The following is a 16,424-nucleotide window of genomic DNA, read 5'->3' on the forward strand; positions in this document are numbered from 1 at the left end:
TAAGAAGTTTCAAAAGACCTTTTTCGTTTATTAGAAGGCGGAATGGCAGACAAAGCCTTCTGAATGGAATCAGAAATAAATTCTCTTAAATTTACAGGAATATCCTTAGCATTAGATGTTGATGGACCAGCAACATGTAATGCACTACTACTGATGGAAACATTCTCTGCATGTAAACGTTTATCATGACAGCTATTACAAACCACAGCTGGAGGAACAGTTACCACAAGTTTACAACACATGCCCTTAGCTTTGGTAGAACCGATATCAGGCAGCAGGATTCCAGTAGTAGATTCTGAGACAGGGTCAGATTGAGACATCTTGCAGTATGTAAAAGAAAAAACAACATATAAAGCAAAATGATCAATTTCCTTATATGACAGTTTCAGGAATTGGAAAAAATGCAAACAGAATAAGCCTCTGACATAGAAAAAAAGACCAGAGGCAAAAGGAATGAGGTCTTAAATATTGAAAAAATGTTTGGCGCCAAGTATGACGCACCACAAACTGAAAAACATTTTTTGGCGCGAAAAAACGTCCGGAATGAAACTCGAGCGTCATAGATGACACAACCTTGTGAAAAGACTCGGCATCAACTAAGACGCCGGAAATGACGAATTTGTGTCAATAAACGTAATTTTTCGTGCCAAAAAAGTCTTGCGCCAAGAATGACGCAATAACTCTCGCAAGCCTAATACAGTCCACAATTTAGAAAGAGTCAATTTGAAAACCTCAGGTAAGATTTTTTTATTTTTTTTAAAGCATTTCCCAGATATGAAACTGACAAACCATAGCTGAGAGTGTCTTAAGTAAATGAAACATACTTACCAAAAGACACCCATCCACATATAGCAGATAGCCAAACCAGTACTGAAACGAGAATCAATAAAGGTAATGGTACATAAGAGTATATCGTCGATCTGAAAAGGGAGGTAGGAGATGAATCTCTACGACCGATAACAGAGAACCTATGAAATAGATCCCCGTTAGGAAGACCATTGTATTCAATAGGTGATACTCCCATCACATCCCTCACATTCACTGTACTCTGAGAGGAACCGGGCTTCAACATGCTGAGAAGCGCATATCAACGTAGAAATCTAGCACAAACTTACTTCACCACCTCCATAGGAGGCAAATTTGGAAAACTGAATTGTGGGTGTGGTGAGGGGTGTATTTATAGGCATTTTGAGGTTTGGGAAACTTTGCCCCTCCTGGTAGGATTGTATATCCCATACGTCACTAGCTCATGGACTCTTGCCAATTACATGAAAGAAAAACATATTAACCCCTAAACTGCCGCACTCCCACATCGTAAATACTAGTTAAATATTATTAACCCCTAATCTGCTATCCCTAACATCGCCGCCACCTTCCTACATTTATTAATCCCTAATCTGCCGCACCCAACGTCGCCGCCACTATACTATATTTATTAACCCCTCAACCTGTCTAACCGTAACACCCCCTAACTTAAATATAATTAAAATAAATCTAAATAAAATCTACTATTAATAACTAACTAATTCCTATTTAAAACTAAATACTTACCTGTAAAATAAACCCTAAGCTAGCTACAATATAACTAATAGTTATATTGTTGCTAGCTTAAATTTTATTTTTATTTTACAGGCAAGTGTGTATTTATTTTAACTAGGTAGAATAGTTACTAAATAGTTATTAACTATTTAATAACTACCTAGCTAAAATAAATACAAATTTACCTGTAAAATAAAACCTAACCTGTCTTACACTAACACCTAGCCTTACACTACAATTAAATAAATTACATTAATTAAATATAATTAACTAAATTAAATACAATTACCTAAATTACAAAAAAAACCACTAAATTACACAAAATAAAAAACAAATTACAAAATATTTAAACTAATTACACCTAATCTAATAGCCCTATCAAAATAAAAAAGCCCCCCCCCCAAAAAAAAAAAACCTTAGCCTCAACTAAACTACCGGGCCTTTTGAGGGGGCATTGCCCCAAAGAAATCAGTTCTTTTACCTGTAAAAAAATACAAACACCCCCCCAGCAGTAAAAGATACCACCCACAAAACCAACCTCCCAAATAAAATCCTAACTAAAAAAAACTAAGCTCCCCATTGCTCTGAAAAGGGCATTTAGATTGGCATTGCCCTTAAAAGGGCATTTAGATCTATTGCAGCCCAAAGCCCTAACCTAAAACTAAAACCCACCCAATAAACCCTTAATAAAACTAACACTAATACCTGAAGATCCACTTACAGTTTTGAAGAGCCGGCATCCATCCTCAACGAAGCCATGAGAAGTCTTCATTCAAGCTGGGAGAAGTGGTCCTCCAGACGGACATCTTCTATCTTCATCCATCCGGCGCGGAGCGGGTCCATCTTCAAGACATCCGACGCAGAGCATCCTCTTCTTCCGACAACTACCCAACAAATGAAGGTTCCTTTAAGTGACGTCATCCAAGATGGTGTCCCTTAGATTCTGATTGGCTGATAGAATTCTATCAGACAATCAGAATTAAGGTTGAAAAAATCCTATTGGCTGATTGGATCAGCCAATAGGATTGAGCTTGCATTCTATTGGCTGATTGGAACAGCCAATATAATGCAAGCTCAATCCTATTGGCTGATTGCATCAGCCAATAGGTTTTTTCAACCTTAATTCAGAAGAAGAGGATGCTCCTCGTCGGATGTCTTGAAGATGGATCTGCTCCGCTCCGGATGGATGGATGAAGATAGAAGATGCCGTCTGGATGAAGACTTCTGCCCGTCTGGAGGACCACTTCTCCCGGCTTGAATGAAGACTTCTCCCGGCTTCATTGAGGACTTCTTGCCGCTTCGCTGAGGACTTCTCCCGGCTTCATTGAGGATGGATGTCGGCTCTTCAAAACTGTAAGTGGATCTTCAGGGGTTAGTGTTAGGTTTTTTTAAGGGTTTATTGGGTGGGTTTTAGTTTTAGGTTAGGGCTTTGGGCTGCAATAGAGCTAAATGCCCTTTTAAGGGCAATGCCCATTCAAGTGCCCATTTCAGGGCAATGGGAAGCTTAGGTTTTTTTAGTTAGGATTTTATTTGGGGGGTTGGTTGTTTGGGTGGTGGGTTTTACTGTTGGGGTGGTTGTTTGCATTTTTTTTACAGGTAAAAGAGCTGATTTCTTTGGGGCAATGCCCCGCAAAAGGCCTTTTTAAAGGCTATTGGTAGTTTAGTTTAGGAAAGGGTTTTTTTTTATTTTGGGGGGGCTTTTTTATTTTGATAGGTCTATTAGATTAGGTGTAATTAGTTTAAATATTTTGTAATTTCTTATTTATTTTGTAATTTAGGTAATTGTATTTAATTTAGTTAATTGTATTTAAGTAATGTAATTGATTTAATTGTAGTGTAAGGTTAGGTGTTAGTGTAAGACAGGTTAGGTTTTATTTTACAGGTACATTTGTATTTATTTTAGCTAGGTAGTTTATTAAATAGTTAATAACTATTTAATAACTATTCTACCTAGTTAAAATAAATTCAAACTTGCTTGTAAAATAAAAATAAAACCTAAGCTAGATACAATATAACTATTAGTTATATTGTAGCTAGCTTAGGGTTTATTTTACAGGTAAGTATTTAGTTTTAAATAGGAATTATTTAGTTATTTATAGTAGATTTTATTAAGATTTATTTAAATTATTTTTAAGTTAGGGGGTGTTAGGGTTAGACTTAGGTTTAGCGGTTAATAAATATAGTATAGTGGTGGCGACGTTGGGGGAGGCAGATTAGCGGTTAACAAATGTAGGTAGGTGGTGGCGATGTTAGGGACGGCAGATTAGGGGTTGATAATATTTAACTAGTTGGAAGGGGAATGGGAAAGAGGAGGGGAAGAGGAGAAAGGCACTACTAGGATAGAGATATCCTATTGTAAGTGAATGTGAAGATATCTTATAATATTACTTAAGGAACAGGTGCTGTACACTTAAGGAAACAATGCTAAAGAAGGTCAAAACCAACAAAAAGTTGTGTAACTAAAAAGCACTCATCATCTCTATACTTGACAAAATAGAAGTTGAATATCCATATATATATAAGCCAATGTATAACGTGGAAAAACACTAAAGTGGTGTTTATCAATCCTATCAATAATCCAAATGGTCGTTTCCTACGTAGGTAGAAATCAATCATGTGCCAAAAGATAATAGCACACTAATACAAAGATATTGGCAATTTACACTGAAGAGACCTCAGTGTATATATTATTAGATGTAATTAGGACAAGAAAGTGAAAAAGTTGTTGCATAAGTGTAAGGCATCATAAGTGCTGTTTAAATATAACTAAGGCAGATTATAAGTAAAAGACAGTCATTAGTACTGTTCATATATATGTATAAATGTAAGACAGTCATTAGTACTGTTCATATATATGTATAAATGTAAGACAGTCATTAGTACTGTTCATATATATGTATAAATGTAAGACAGTCATTAGTACTGTTCATATATATGTATAAATGTAAGACAGTCATTAGTACTGTTCATATATATGTATAAATGTAAGACAGTCATTAGTACTGTTCATATATATGTATAAATGTAAGACAGTCATTAGTACTGTTCATATATATGTATAAATGTAAGACAGTCATTAGTACTGTTCATATATATGTATAAATGTAAGACAGTCATTAGTACTGTTCATATATATGTATAAATGTAAGACAGTCATTAGTACTGTTCATATATATGTATAAATGTAAGACAGTCATTAGTACTGTTCATATATATGTATAAATGTAAGACAGTCATAAGTACTGTTCATATATATGTATAAATGTAAGACAGTCATTAGTACTGTTCATATATATGTATAAATGTAAGACAGTCATTAGTACTGTTCATATATATGTATAAATGTAAGACAGTCATTAGTACTGTTCATATATATGTAGAAATGTAAGACAGTCATTAGTACTGTTCATATATATGTAGAAATGTAAGACAGTCATTAGTACTGTTCATATATATGTATAAATGTAAGACAGTCATTAGTACTGTTCATATATATGTATAAATGTAAGACAGTCATTAGTACTGTTCATATATATGTATAAATGTAAGACAGTCATAAGTACTGTTCATATATATGTATAAATGTAAGACAGTCATTAGTACTGTTCATATATGATATATATGCATTGCTAGTGAAATCGGTTGCAGTAAACTGGTTATAAGAAAATGTATCAGTATGGTTAAATAATTATATTTCCATTTAGATTATACTGGTATTATAGGGGTTACATTATATACATCTCCCCTAATAAGTATCAACTACTACAAAGCAAATATTGAACCAGTACCTAATAATGCCCATATAGTAAAGTTAATTTAGATAACTATTGCTGTGTTCAGTATGTAATATATTGTAACGTTTGTCTCCTTGTTACATATTATATGCTCTTGGCTGAATCATCCGTAACAGATGCCCAGTTGATAGTTTAGTAATACTATTTGATCAACACCACACAATAATGCTCTCTATGTAAGTTATATCATGTAACATTAACGGAGTATTATGTGAGCAGCATTAGAGATATTGCAAAATGTATAGATAATTATCCTATATAATCAGCTAGGTATATGGTTTACTTTCTTAGTAATTTTATGAGGTTCATCCACAAGTAAAATTTTACGTTGCAGTATTGAGATAGTAACAGTGCTAAAATCATTAGCGTTGTGCAAATACTATTGCAATGTGACTAGTAAAGCCTCCGGTTGCAATGACTATTAGGATTTTATAACATATTGGGATTATGTAATACCCTTGCGGTGTATTGGGATTTTACACTTATAATGTGGGTGAACCTACAAATGTAAGTGATTATTTGTTGTGTAGGTTGTGTATCTAAATTAAACGTTGCAGTAATATCTGCTTGATGAAATATTAGCTCTCTTTGTGGGTCATGATTTTAGGTTCATCAACTTGTGAAAACGCTGTTTGGTAACTGATAATATCAGTACTAGAAAGTTAGCGTTATACAAGTATTAAAGTAATGTACATATAAACCCACAATTATATCTATTGGATTGCAACTTAGTAGTATACACGTTTATGTTTTACCTACTGCATTACCAAGTATATATTCTAATGCCAGAGGTTATATAGTTGATATAATTATCATTACAGACAAATAGTATTATGGCCTAATAAAATTGTCCATATTTACAAAAAATGCACGATATTAACTTGAGCCAAATGAGCTCCAGTGTAATTGCTGCATAAAACATTACATTTCTACGCAACCCTGTGTTATAGTATGGGGCTGCAAATTCCACCCATTCTTATATTGGAACCGACTATAAATAAAGTAAGTTATTTAGGATAGAAAAACCACTTTATTTAAAAAAAATGAGGATCCCAAGTCCTCCAACAACAACTCCCTAATATGTTTCGCACATAAATTGTGCTTTATCAAAGGCGGAACCGCCGCTCATTTTCACCCTTTATATAAGGGTAAGTCTGTTTGGATTGGCCACTGAGTGGGAGGTGTCCCGTGTTTTTTGATTGGAGCAAATTCGCTTCATTGTTATGGTAACCGTTACTGTTATTAGTATGTACTATCCTTGCTGTATAGTTCCGGAATCAAAAGGCATGGTGCTGTTGTCACCATGGCAACCTGTTGTTATTATGGTAATCATCATTGTTATGTGTGTTTACAATCTTTGTTATATAAATCCGGAACCGAAAGGCATTATTATGGTAACCATTATTATTATTAGTATGTATTATCTTTGCTATATAGTTCCGGAATCGAAAGGCATGGTGCTATTGTTACCATGGAAACCTGTTGTTATTATGGTAATCGTCGTTATTATGTATATATACGATATTTGCTATATTTCAGTTCCGGAATTATATAGCAAAGATCGTATATATACATAATAACGACGATTACCATAATAATATATATATACTGAGGTCTCTTCAGTGTAAATGGCCAATATCTTTGTATTAGTGTGCTATTATCTTTTGTCCCATTATTGATTTCTACCCACGTAGGAAACAACCATTTGGATTATTTATAGGATTGATAAACACCACTTGTTGTTTTTAAGTTTTTTGTCCCATTTTAACTTACACTTAAAAAAGTTTGACATTTTAACCGCTGGTTTCCCCTTTAGGGAAATACTTTAGTGTTTTTCCACGTTATACATTGGCTTATATATATATATGGATATTCAATTTCTATTTTGGCAAGTATAGAGATGATGAGTGCTTTTTTGTTTCAAAACTTTTTGTTGGTTTCAAACTTCTTTAGCAATATTTAACTAGTGTTTGCGAGGCGGAAGTGCAGTGGTTTAGGGGTTAATATGTTTATTATAGTGGCGGCAATGTCCGGAGCGGCAGATTAGGGGTTAATAAATATAATGTAGGTGTCGGCGATGTCGGGGCGGCAGATTAGGGGTTAATAAGTGTAAGATTAGGGGTGTTTAGACTCGGGGTTCATGTTAGGGTTTTACGTGTAAACATAAAATTTGTTTCCCCATAGGAATCAATGGGGCTGTGATACGAAGCTTTACGCTGCTTTTTTGCATGTGTTAGGATTTTTTTCAGCCAGCTCTCCCCATTGATGTTTATGGGGAAATCGTGCACGAGCACGTACAACCAGCTCACCGCTGACATAAGCAGCGCTGGTATTGGAGTGCGGTATGTAGCACAATTTTGCTGTACGCTCACTTGTCTTTTAACGCCGGGCTTATAAAAACCTGTAATACCAGCACTGTAGGTAAGTGAGCGGTAACAATAACGTGCAAGTTAGCACCGCACCCCTGTTACCGCAAATCTGGCCGTAATCTGGTCTTATGGAAAGCTTGTTGTTAGACATGTGCACGGGCAACATTTTTGGTTCTTCTGAATATTTTGTTCCGAATATTCAAAATTCTTTGTATTTCGAATATTCGGCGCCCGTACTATTCGGTATCAGTTTTGTTTATAATGAGACAAACACCATAATCATTTACAATCATTTTCATTAAAAGAATATACATGTTCCATTGCTACAGGTAATAAAGTTCACCTGTTGCTTTAGTCTTACCTTTAGTGAGCTGGAGAGCCGCACTAACCTGCTCCTCTTCATCACAGAGCCCTGGCAACAATAACAGGAGGCTAAGCCTGGGGGCTCCCAGGAACTGCACTAAACAACATTCTCCCTTAGTGCGGTTTCTGAGAGACGCCCCTCTAAACCTTCTGTTAGCACAGCCTGGGATCTGTGAAGAAGAGGTGCTGCTTAGGGATCTGTGAGGAAGAGGTGCTGCTAAGGGATCTGTGAAGAAGAGGCGCTGCTTAGGGATCTGTGAAGAAGAGGTGCTGCTTAGGGATCTGTGAGGAAGAGGTGCTGCTAAGGGATCTGTGAAGAAGAGGCGCTGCTTAGGGATCTGTGAAGAAGAGGTGCTGCTTAGGGATCTGTGAAGAAGAAGAGGCGCTGCTAAGGGATCTGTGAAGAAGAAGAGGCACTGCTTAGGGATCTGTGAAGAAGAAGAGGCGCTGCTAAGGGATCTGTGAAGAAGAGGCGCTGCTTAGGAATCTCTGAAGAGGAGGCGCTGCTTAGGGATCTGTGAGGAAGAGGCGCTGCTAAGGGATCTGTGAAGAAGAGGCGCTGCTTAGGGATCTGTGAAGAAGAGGTGCTGCTTAGGGATCTGTGAAGAAGAAGAGGCGCTGCTAAGGGATCTGTGAAGAAGAAGAGGCACTGCTTAGGGATCTGTGAAGAAGAAGAGGCGCTGCTTAGGGATCTCTGAAGAGGAGGCGCTGCTTAGGGATCTGTGAAGAAGAGGCACTGCTTAGGGATCTGTGAAGAAGAGGCGCGACTTAGAATCTGTAAAGAAGAGGCGCTGCTTAGTGATCTGTGAAGAAGAGGCGCTGCTTAGGGATCTGTGACAAAGAGGCGCTGCTTAGGGACCTGTTAAGAAGAGGCACTGCTTAGGGATCTGTGAAGAAGAGGCACTACTAAAGGATCTGTGAAGATGAGGCGCTGCTAAGGGATCTGTGAAGAAGAGGCGCTGGTTTGGGATCTGTGAAAAAGAGGCATTGGTTAGGGATCTGTGAAGAAGAGGCGCTGCTAAGGGATCTGTGAAGAAAAGGCGCTTGTTAGGGATATGTGAAGAAGAGGCACTGTTTAGGGATCTGTGAAAAAGAGGCGCTGGTTAGGGATCTGTGAAAAAGAGGCGCTGGTTAGGGATCTGTGAAAAAGAGGCGCTGATTAGCGATCTGTGAAGAAGAGGCGCTGGTTTGGGATCTGTGAAGAAGAGGCGCTGGTTTGGGATCTGTAAAAAAAAGGCAATGCTAGGGTATCTGTGAAGAAGAGGCGCTGCTTAGGGATCTCTGAAGAGGAGGCGCTGCTTAGGGATCTGTGAAGAAGAGGCGCTGCTTAGGGATCTGTGAAGAAGAGGCGCTGCTTAGGGATCTCTGAAGAGGAGGCGCTGCTTAGGGATCTGTAAAGAAGAGGCGCTTCTTATTGATCTGTGAAGATGAGATGCTGCTTAGGGATCTGTGAAGAAGAGGCACTGCTAAGGGATCTGTGACAAAGGATTGCTGCTTAGGGACCTGTTAAGAAGAGGTGCTCCTTAGTGATCTGTGAAGAAGAGGCACTACTAAAGGATCTGTGAAGAGGCGCTGCTAAGGGATCTGTGAAGAAGAGGTGCTGCTTATGGATCTGTGAAGAAGAGGTGCTACTTAGGGATCTGTGAAGAAGAGGCGCTACTAAAGGATCTGTGAAGAAGAGGTGCGGCTTAGAATCTGTATAGAAGAGGTGCTGCTTAGGGATCTGTGAAGAAGAGGCGCTGCTTAGGGATTTGTGAAGAAGAGGCACTGCTTAGGGACCTGTTAATAAGAGGCGCTGCTTAGGGACCTGTTAATAAGAGGCGCTGCTTAGGGATCTGTGAAGGAAGGGTGCTGCTAAGGGATCTGTGAAAAAGAGGCGCTGCTTAGGGATATATGTGGCAAAAAGGCACTGCTTAGGGATTTGTAAAGAAAATGCACTGCTTAAAGATCTGTGAAGAAGAGGCGCTGCTTAGGGATCTGTGAAGAAAAGGCGCTTGTTAGGGATATGTGAAGAAGAGGCGCTGATTAGGGATCTGTGAAAAAGAGGCGCTGGTAAGGGATCTGTGAAGAAGAGGCGCTGATTAGGGATCTGTGAAGAAGAGGCACTGCTAAGGGATCTGTGAAAAAGAGGCGCTGCTTAGGGATCTCTGAAGAGGAGGCGCTGCTTAGTGATCTGTGAAGAAGAGGCGCTGCTAAGGGATCTGTGAAGAAGAGGTGCTGCTTAGTGATCTCTGAAGAGGAGGCGCTTCTTAGGGATCTGTGATGAAGAGAAGCTGCTTAGGGATCTGTGAAGAAGAAGCATGGCTTAGGGATCTGTGAAGAAGAGGCGCTGCTTAGGGATCTGTGAAGAAGAGGCGCTTCTAAGTGATCTGTGAAGAAGAGGCGCTACTTAGGGATCTCTGAAGATAAGGCGCTGCTTAGGGATCTGTGAAGAAGAGGCGCTGCTTAGGGATGTGTGAAGAAGAGGCGCTGCTTAGGGATCTGTGAAGAAGAGGCGCTGCTTAGGGATCTGTGTAGAAGAGGCAATGCTAAGGGATCTGTGACAAAGAGGCACTGCTTAGGGACCTTTTAAGAAGAGACGCTGCTTAGGGATCTGTGAAGCAGAGGCGCTACTAAAGGATCTGTGAAGAAGAGGTGCTACTAAATGATCTGTGAAGAAGAGGTGCTACTAAATGATCTGTGAAGAAGAGGCGCTCGTTAGGGATATGTGAAAAAGAGGCGCTTGTTAGGGAATTGTGAAGAAAAGGCGCTGATTAGGAATCTGTGAAAAAGAGGTGCTGCTATGGGATCTGTGTGTCGAAGAGGCACTGCTATGGGATCTGTGACAAAGAGGCGCTGCGTAGGGACCTGTTAAGAAGAGGCGCTACTAAAGGATCTGTGAAGAAGAGGCGCTGCTTATGGATCTGTGAAGAAGAGGTACTACTTAGAAATCTGTGAAGAAGAGGTGCTACTAAAGGATCTATGAAGAAGAGGCGCTTGTTAGGGATATGTGAAGAAGAGGCACTGATTAGGGATCTGTGAAAAAGAGGTGCTGGTTAGGGATCTGTGAAAAAGAGGCGCTGCTTAGGGATCTGTGAAGAAGAAGCGCTTGTTAGGGATCTGTGAAGAAGATGTGCGGCTTAGAATCTGTAAAGAAGAGGCGCTGCTTAGGGATTTCTGAAAAGGAGATGCTGCTTAGGGATCTGTGAAGAAGAGGCGCTGCTTAGGGATCTGTGAAGAAGAGGCGCAGCTTAGAATCTGTAAAGAAGAGTCGCTTCCTAGTGATTTGTGAAGAAGAGGCACTGCTTAGGGATCTGTGAAGAAGAGGCGCTACTAAAGGATCTGTGAAGAAGAGGCGCTGCTAAGGGATCTGTGAAGGAGAGGTGCTTCTAAGGGATCTGTGAAGAAGAGGCGCTGCTTAGGGATATATGTGTCAAAAAGGCACTGCTTAGGGATTTGTAAAGAAAATGCACTGCTTAAAGATTTGTGAAGAAGAGGCACTGCTTAGGGATCTGTGAAGAAAAGGCGCTTGTTAGGGATATGTGAAGAAGAGGCACTGATTAGGGATCTGTGAAAAAGAGGCGCTGGTTAGGGATCTGTGAAGAAGAGGCGCTGATTAGGGATCTGTGAAGAAGAGGCGCTGATTAGGGATCTGTGAAGAAGAGGCACTGCTTAGGGATCTGTGAAGAAGAAGCGCTAGTTAGGGATCTGTAAAGAAGAGGCACTGATATGGGATCTGTGAAGAAGAGGCGCTGCTTAGGTATCTCTGAAGAGGAGGCGCTGCTTAGGGATCTGCGAAGAAGAGGTGCTGCTAAGGGATCTGTGAAGAAGAGGTGCTGCTTAGGGATCTCTGAAGAGGAGGTGCTGCTTAGGGATCTGTGAAGAAGAGGCGCGGCTTAGGGATCTGTGAAGAAGAGGCGCTGCTTAGGGATCTGTGAAGAAAAGGCACTGCTAAGGGATCTGTGAAGAAGAGGCGCTGCTTAGGAATCTCTGAAGTGGAGGCACTGCTTAGGGATCTGTGAAGAAGAAGTGCTGCTTAGTAACATAGTAACATAGTAGATGAGGTTGAAAAAAGACCGAAGTCCATCGAGTTCAACCTATAGAAATCTAAAATATATACAAAAAGCTCCAGTGAAGCTTAAATAATCCCACTAAAAGGTGACCTATTTAATACTAGCAATCATATCCATGAATTTTGTTTAAAGACAGAAATGTATCCAAATATTTTTTAAATTTATTTAGGGTATTGGCATTCACTACCTCCTTTGGTAATGAGTTCCAAAATTTTATTGCTCTTACAGTGAAAAAACGTTTCCGTTGCAGGAGATTAAATCTCCTTTCCTCCAACCTTAAATTGTGACCTCTGGTCACAAACAATTTTCTTGGAATAAAAAGCGCTTCTGCCATCTCTGTATATGGGCCTTGAATATATTTATATAAAGTAATCATGTCACCTCTTAAGCGCCTTTTTTCTAAAGAAAACAGACCCAGTTTGGCTAGCCTCTCCTCATAGGTTAAATTCTCCAATCCCCTTATTAGCTTTGTGGCCCTTCTCTGAACTTTTTCTAGTTCTGCAATATCTTTTTTTGCGATCGGTCCCCAGAACTGCACTCCATACTCAAGGTGAGGTCTTACCAGGGCTTTATATAGGGATCTGTGAAGAAGAGGCGCAGATTAGAATCTGTAAATAAGAGGCGCTGCTTAGGGACCTGTAAAGAAGAGGCGCTGCTTAGGGATCTGTGAAGAAGAGATGCTGCTTAGGGATCTGTGAAGAAAAGGCACTGCTAAGGGATCTGTGACAAAGAGGCGCTGCTTAGGGACCTGTTAAGAAGAAGCGCTGCTTAGGGACCTGTGAAGAAGAGGTGCTACTAAAGGAACTGTGAATAAGAGGCGCTGCTTAGGGATCTGTGAAGAAGAGGCACTGCTTAGGGATCTTTGAAGAAGAGGCGCTACTTAGGTATCTGTAAAGAAGAGGCGCTACTAAAGAATTTGTGAAGAAGAGGCGCTACTAAAGGATCTGTGAAGAAGAGGCACTGCTTAGGGATCTGTGAAGAAAAGGCGCTTGTTAGGGATATGTGAAGAAGAGGCACTGATTAGGGATCTGTGAAAAAGAGGCGCTGGTTAGGGATCTGTGAAGAAGAGGCGCTGATTAGGGATCTGTGAAGAAGAGGCGCTGCTTAGAGATCTGTGATGAAGAGGTGCTGATTAGGGATCTGTGAAGAAGAGGCACTGCTTAGGGATCTGTGAAGAAGAGGCGCTGGTTTGGGATCTGTGAAAAAGAGGCGCTGTTTAGGGATCTGTAAAGAAGAGGCACTGCTAAGGGATCTCTGAAGAAGAGGCGCTGCTTAGGGATCTCTGAAGAGGAGGCGCTGCTTAGGGATCTGTGAAGAAGAGGTGCTGATTTGGGATCTCTGAAGAGGAGGCGCTGCTTAGGGATCTGTGAAAAAGAGACGCTGCTTAGGGATCTGTGAAGAAGAGGCACGGCTTAGGGATCTGTTAAGAAGAGGCACTGCTTAGGGATCTGTGAAGAAGAGGTGCTTCTAAGTGATCTGTGAAGAAGAGGCGCTGCTTAGGGATCTGTGAAGAAGAGGCGCTGCTTAGGGATCTGTGAAGAAGAGGCGTGGCTTAGAATCTGTGACAAAGAGGCGCTGCTTAGGGATCTGTGAAGAAGAGGCGCTGCTTAAGGATCTGTGAAGAAGAGATGCTGCTTAGGGATCTGTGAAGAAGAGGCAATGCTAAGTTATCTGTGACAATGAGGCACTACTTAGGGACCTGTTAAGAAGAGACGCTGCTTAGGGATCTGTGAAGAAGAGGCGCTACTAAAGGATCTGTGAAGGAGAGGTGCTACTAAGGGATCTGTGAAGAAGAGGCACTGCTTAGGGGTATATGTGGCAAAAAGGCACTGCTTAGGGATTTGTAAAGAAAATGCGCTGCTTAAAGATCTGTGAAGTAGAGGCACTTCTTAGGGATCTGTAAAGAAGAGGCGCTTGTTAGGGATATGTGAAGAAGAGGCGCTGATTAGGGATCTGTGAAAAAGAGGCGCTGGTTAGGGATCTGTGAAGAAGAGGCACTGATTAGGGATCTGTGAAGAAGAGGCGCTGATTATGGATCTGTGAAGAAGAGGCACTGCTTAGGGATTTGTGAAGAAGAGGTGCTGATTAGGGATCTGTGAAGAAGAGGCGCTGTTTAAAGATCTGTGAAGAAGAGGCACTGCTTAGGGATCTATGAAGAAGAGGCGCTAGTTAGGGATCTTTAAAGAAGAGGCACTGATAAGGGATCTGTGAAGAAGAAGCGCTGCTTAGGTATCTCTGAAGAGGAGGCGCTGCTTAGGGATCTGCGAAGAAGAGGTGCTGCTAAGGGATCTGTGAAGAAGAGGTGCTGCTTAGGGATCTCTGAAGAGGAGGTGCTGCTTAGGGATCTGTGAAGAAGAGGTGCTGCTTAGGGATTAGTGAAGAAGAGGCACGGCTTAGGGATCTGTGAAGAAGAGGTGCTGCTTAGTAACATAGTAACATAGTAACATAGTAGATGAGGTTGAAAAAAGTCCATCGAGTTCAACCTATAGAAATCTAAAATATATACAAAAAGCTCCAGTAAAGCTTAAATAATCCCACTAAAAGGTGACCTATTTAATACTAGCAATCATATCCATGAATTTTGTTTAAAGACAGAAATGTATCCAAATATTTTTTACATTTATCTAGGGTATTGGCATTCACTACCTCCTTTGCTAATGAGTTCCAAAATGTTATTGCTCTTACAGTGAAAAAACGTTTCCGTTGCAGGAGATTAAATCTCCTTTCCTCCAACCTTAAATTGTGACCTATGGTCACAAACAATTTTCTTGGAATAAAAAGCGCTTCTGCCATCTCTGTATATGGGCCTTGAATATATTTATATAAAGTAATCATGTCACCTCTTAAGCGCCTTTTTTCTAAAGAAAACAGACCCAGTTTGGCTAGCCTCTCCTCATAGGTTAAATTCTCCAATCCCCTTATTAGCTTTGTGGCCCTTCTCTGAACTTTTTCTAGTTCTGCAATATCTTTTTTTGCGATCGGTCCCCAGAACTGCACTCCATACTCAAGGTGAGGTCTTACCAGGGCTTTATATAGGGATCTGTGAAGAAGAGGCGCAGATTAGAATCTGTAAAGAAGAGGCACTGCTTAGGGACCTGTAAAGAAGAGGCGCTGCTTAGGGATCTGTGAAGAAGAGATGCTGCTTAGGGATCTGTGAAGAAAAGGCACTGCTAAGGGATCTGTGACAAATAGGCGCTGCTTAGGGACCTGTTAAGAAGAAGCGCTGCTTAGGGACCTGTGAAGAAGAGGTGCTACTAAAGGAACTGTGAATAAGAGGCGCTGCTAAGGGATCTGTGAAGAAGAGGCACTGCTTAGGGATCTTTGAAGAAGAGGCGCTACTTAGGTATCTGTAAAGAAGAGGCACTACTAAAGAATTTGTGAAGAAGAGGCGCTACTAAAGGATCTGTGAAGAATAGGCGCTGCTAAGGGATCTGTGAAGAAAAGGCGCTTGTTAGGGATATGTGAAGAAGGGGCGCTGTTTAGGGATCTGTGAAGAAGAGGCGCTAATTAGGGATCTGTGAAAAAGAGGCGCTGGTTAGGGATCTGTGAAGAAGAGGTGCTGATTAGGGATCTGTGAAGAAGAGGCTATGCTCAGGGATCTTTGAAGAAGAGGCACTGGTTAGGGATCTGTGAAGAAGAGGTGCTGATTAGGGATATGTGAAAAAGAGGTGCTGGTTAGGAATCTGTGAAGAATAGGCACTGCTTAGGGATCTGTGAAGAAGAGGCACTGTTTAAAGATCTGTGAAGAAGAGGCACTGCTTAGGGATCTGTGAAGAAGAGGCACTGTTTAAAGATCTGTGAAGAAGAGGTGCTGATTAGGGATCTGTAAAGAAGAGGCGCAGCTTAGGGATCTGTAGAGAAGAGGCGCTTGTTAGGGATCTGTGAAGAAGAGGCGCTGCTAAAGGATCTGTGAAGAAGAGGCGCTGCTTAGGGATCTCTGAAGAGAAGGCGCTGCTTAGGGATCAGTGAAGAATAAGCGCTGCTTAGGGATCTGTGAAGAAGAGGCGCAGCTTAGAATCTGTAAAGAAGAGGCGCTGCTTATGGATCTGTAAAAAAGAGGCGCTGCTTAGGGATCTGTGAAGAAGAGGCACTGCTAAGGGATCTGTGACAAAGAGGCGCTGCTTACGGACCTGTTAAGAAGAGGCGCTGCTTAGGGATCTGTGAAGAAGAGGCGCTACTAACAGGATCTGTGAAGAAGAGGTGCTGCTCTGGGATCTGTGAAGAAGTGGCGCTACTTAGGGATCTGTGAAGAAGAGGCTCTACTAAAGGATCTGTGAAGAAGAGGCACTGCTAAGGGATCTGTGAAG

This window comes from Bombina bombina, chromosome 3, assembly GCF_027579735.1.
Source record: "Bombina bombina isolate aBomBom1 chromosome 3, aBomBom1.pri, whole genome shotgun sequence".
NCBI lineage: Eukaryota > Metazoa > Chordata > Amphibia > Anura > Bombinatoridae > Bombina > Bombina bombina.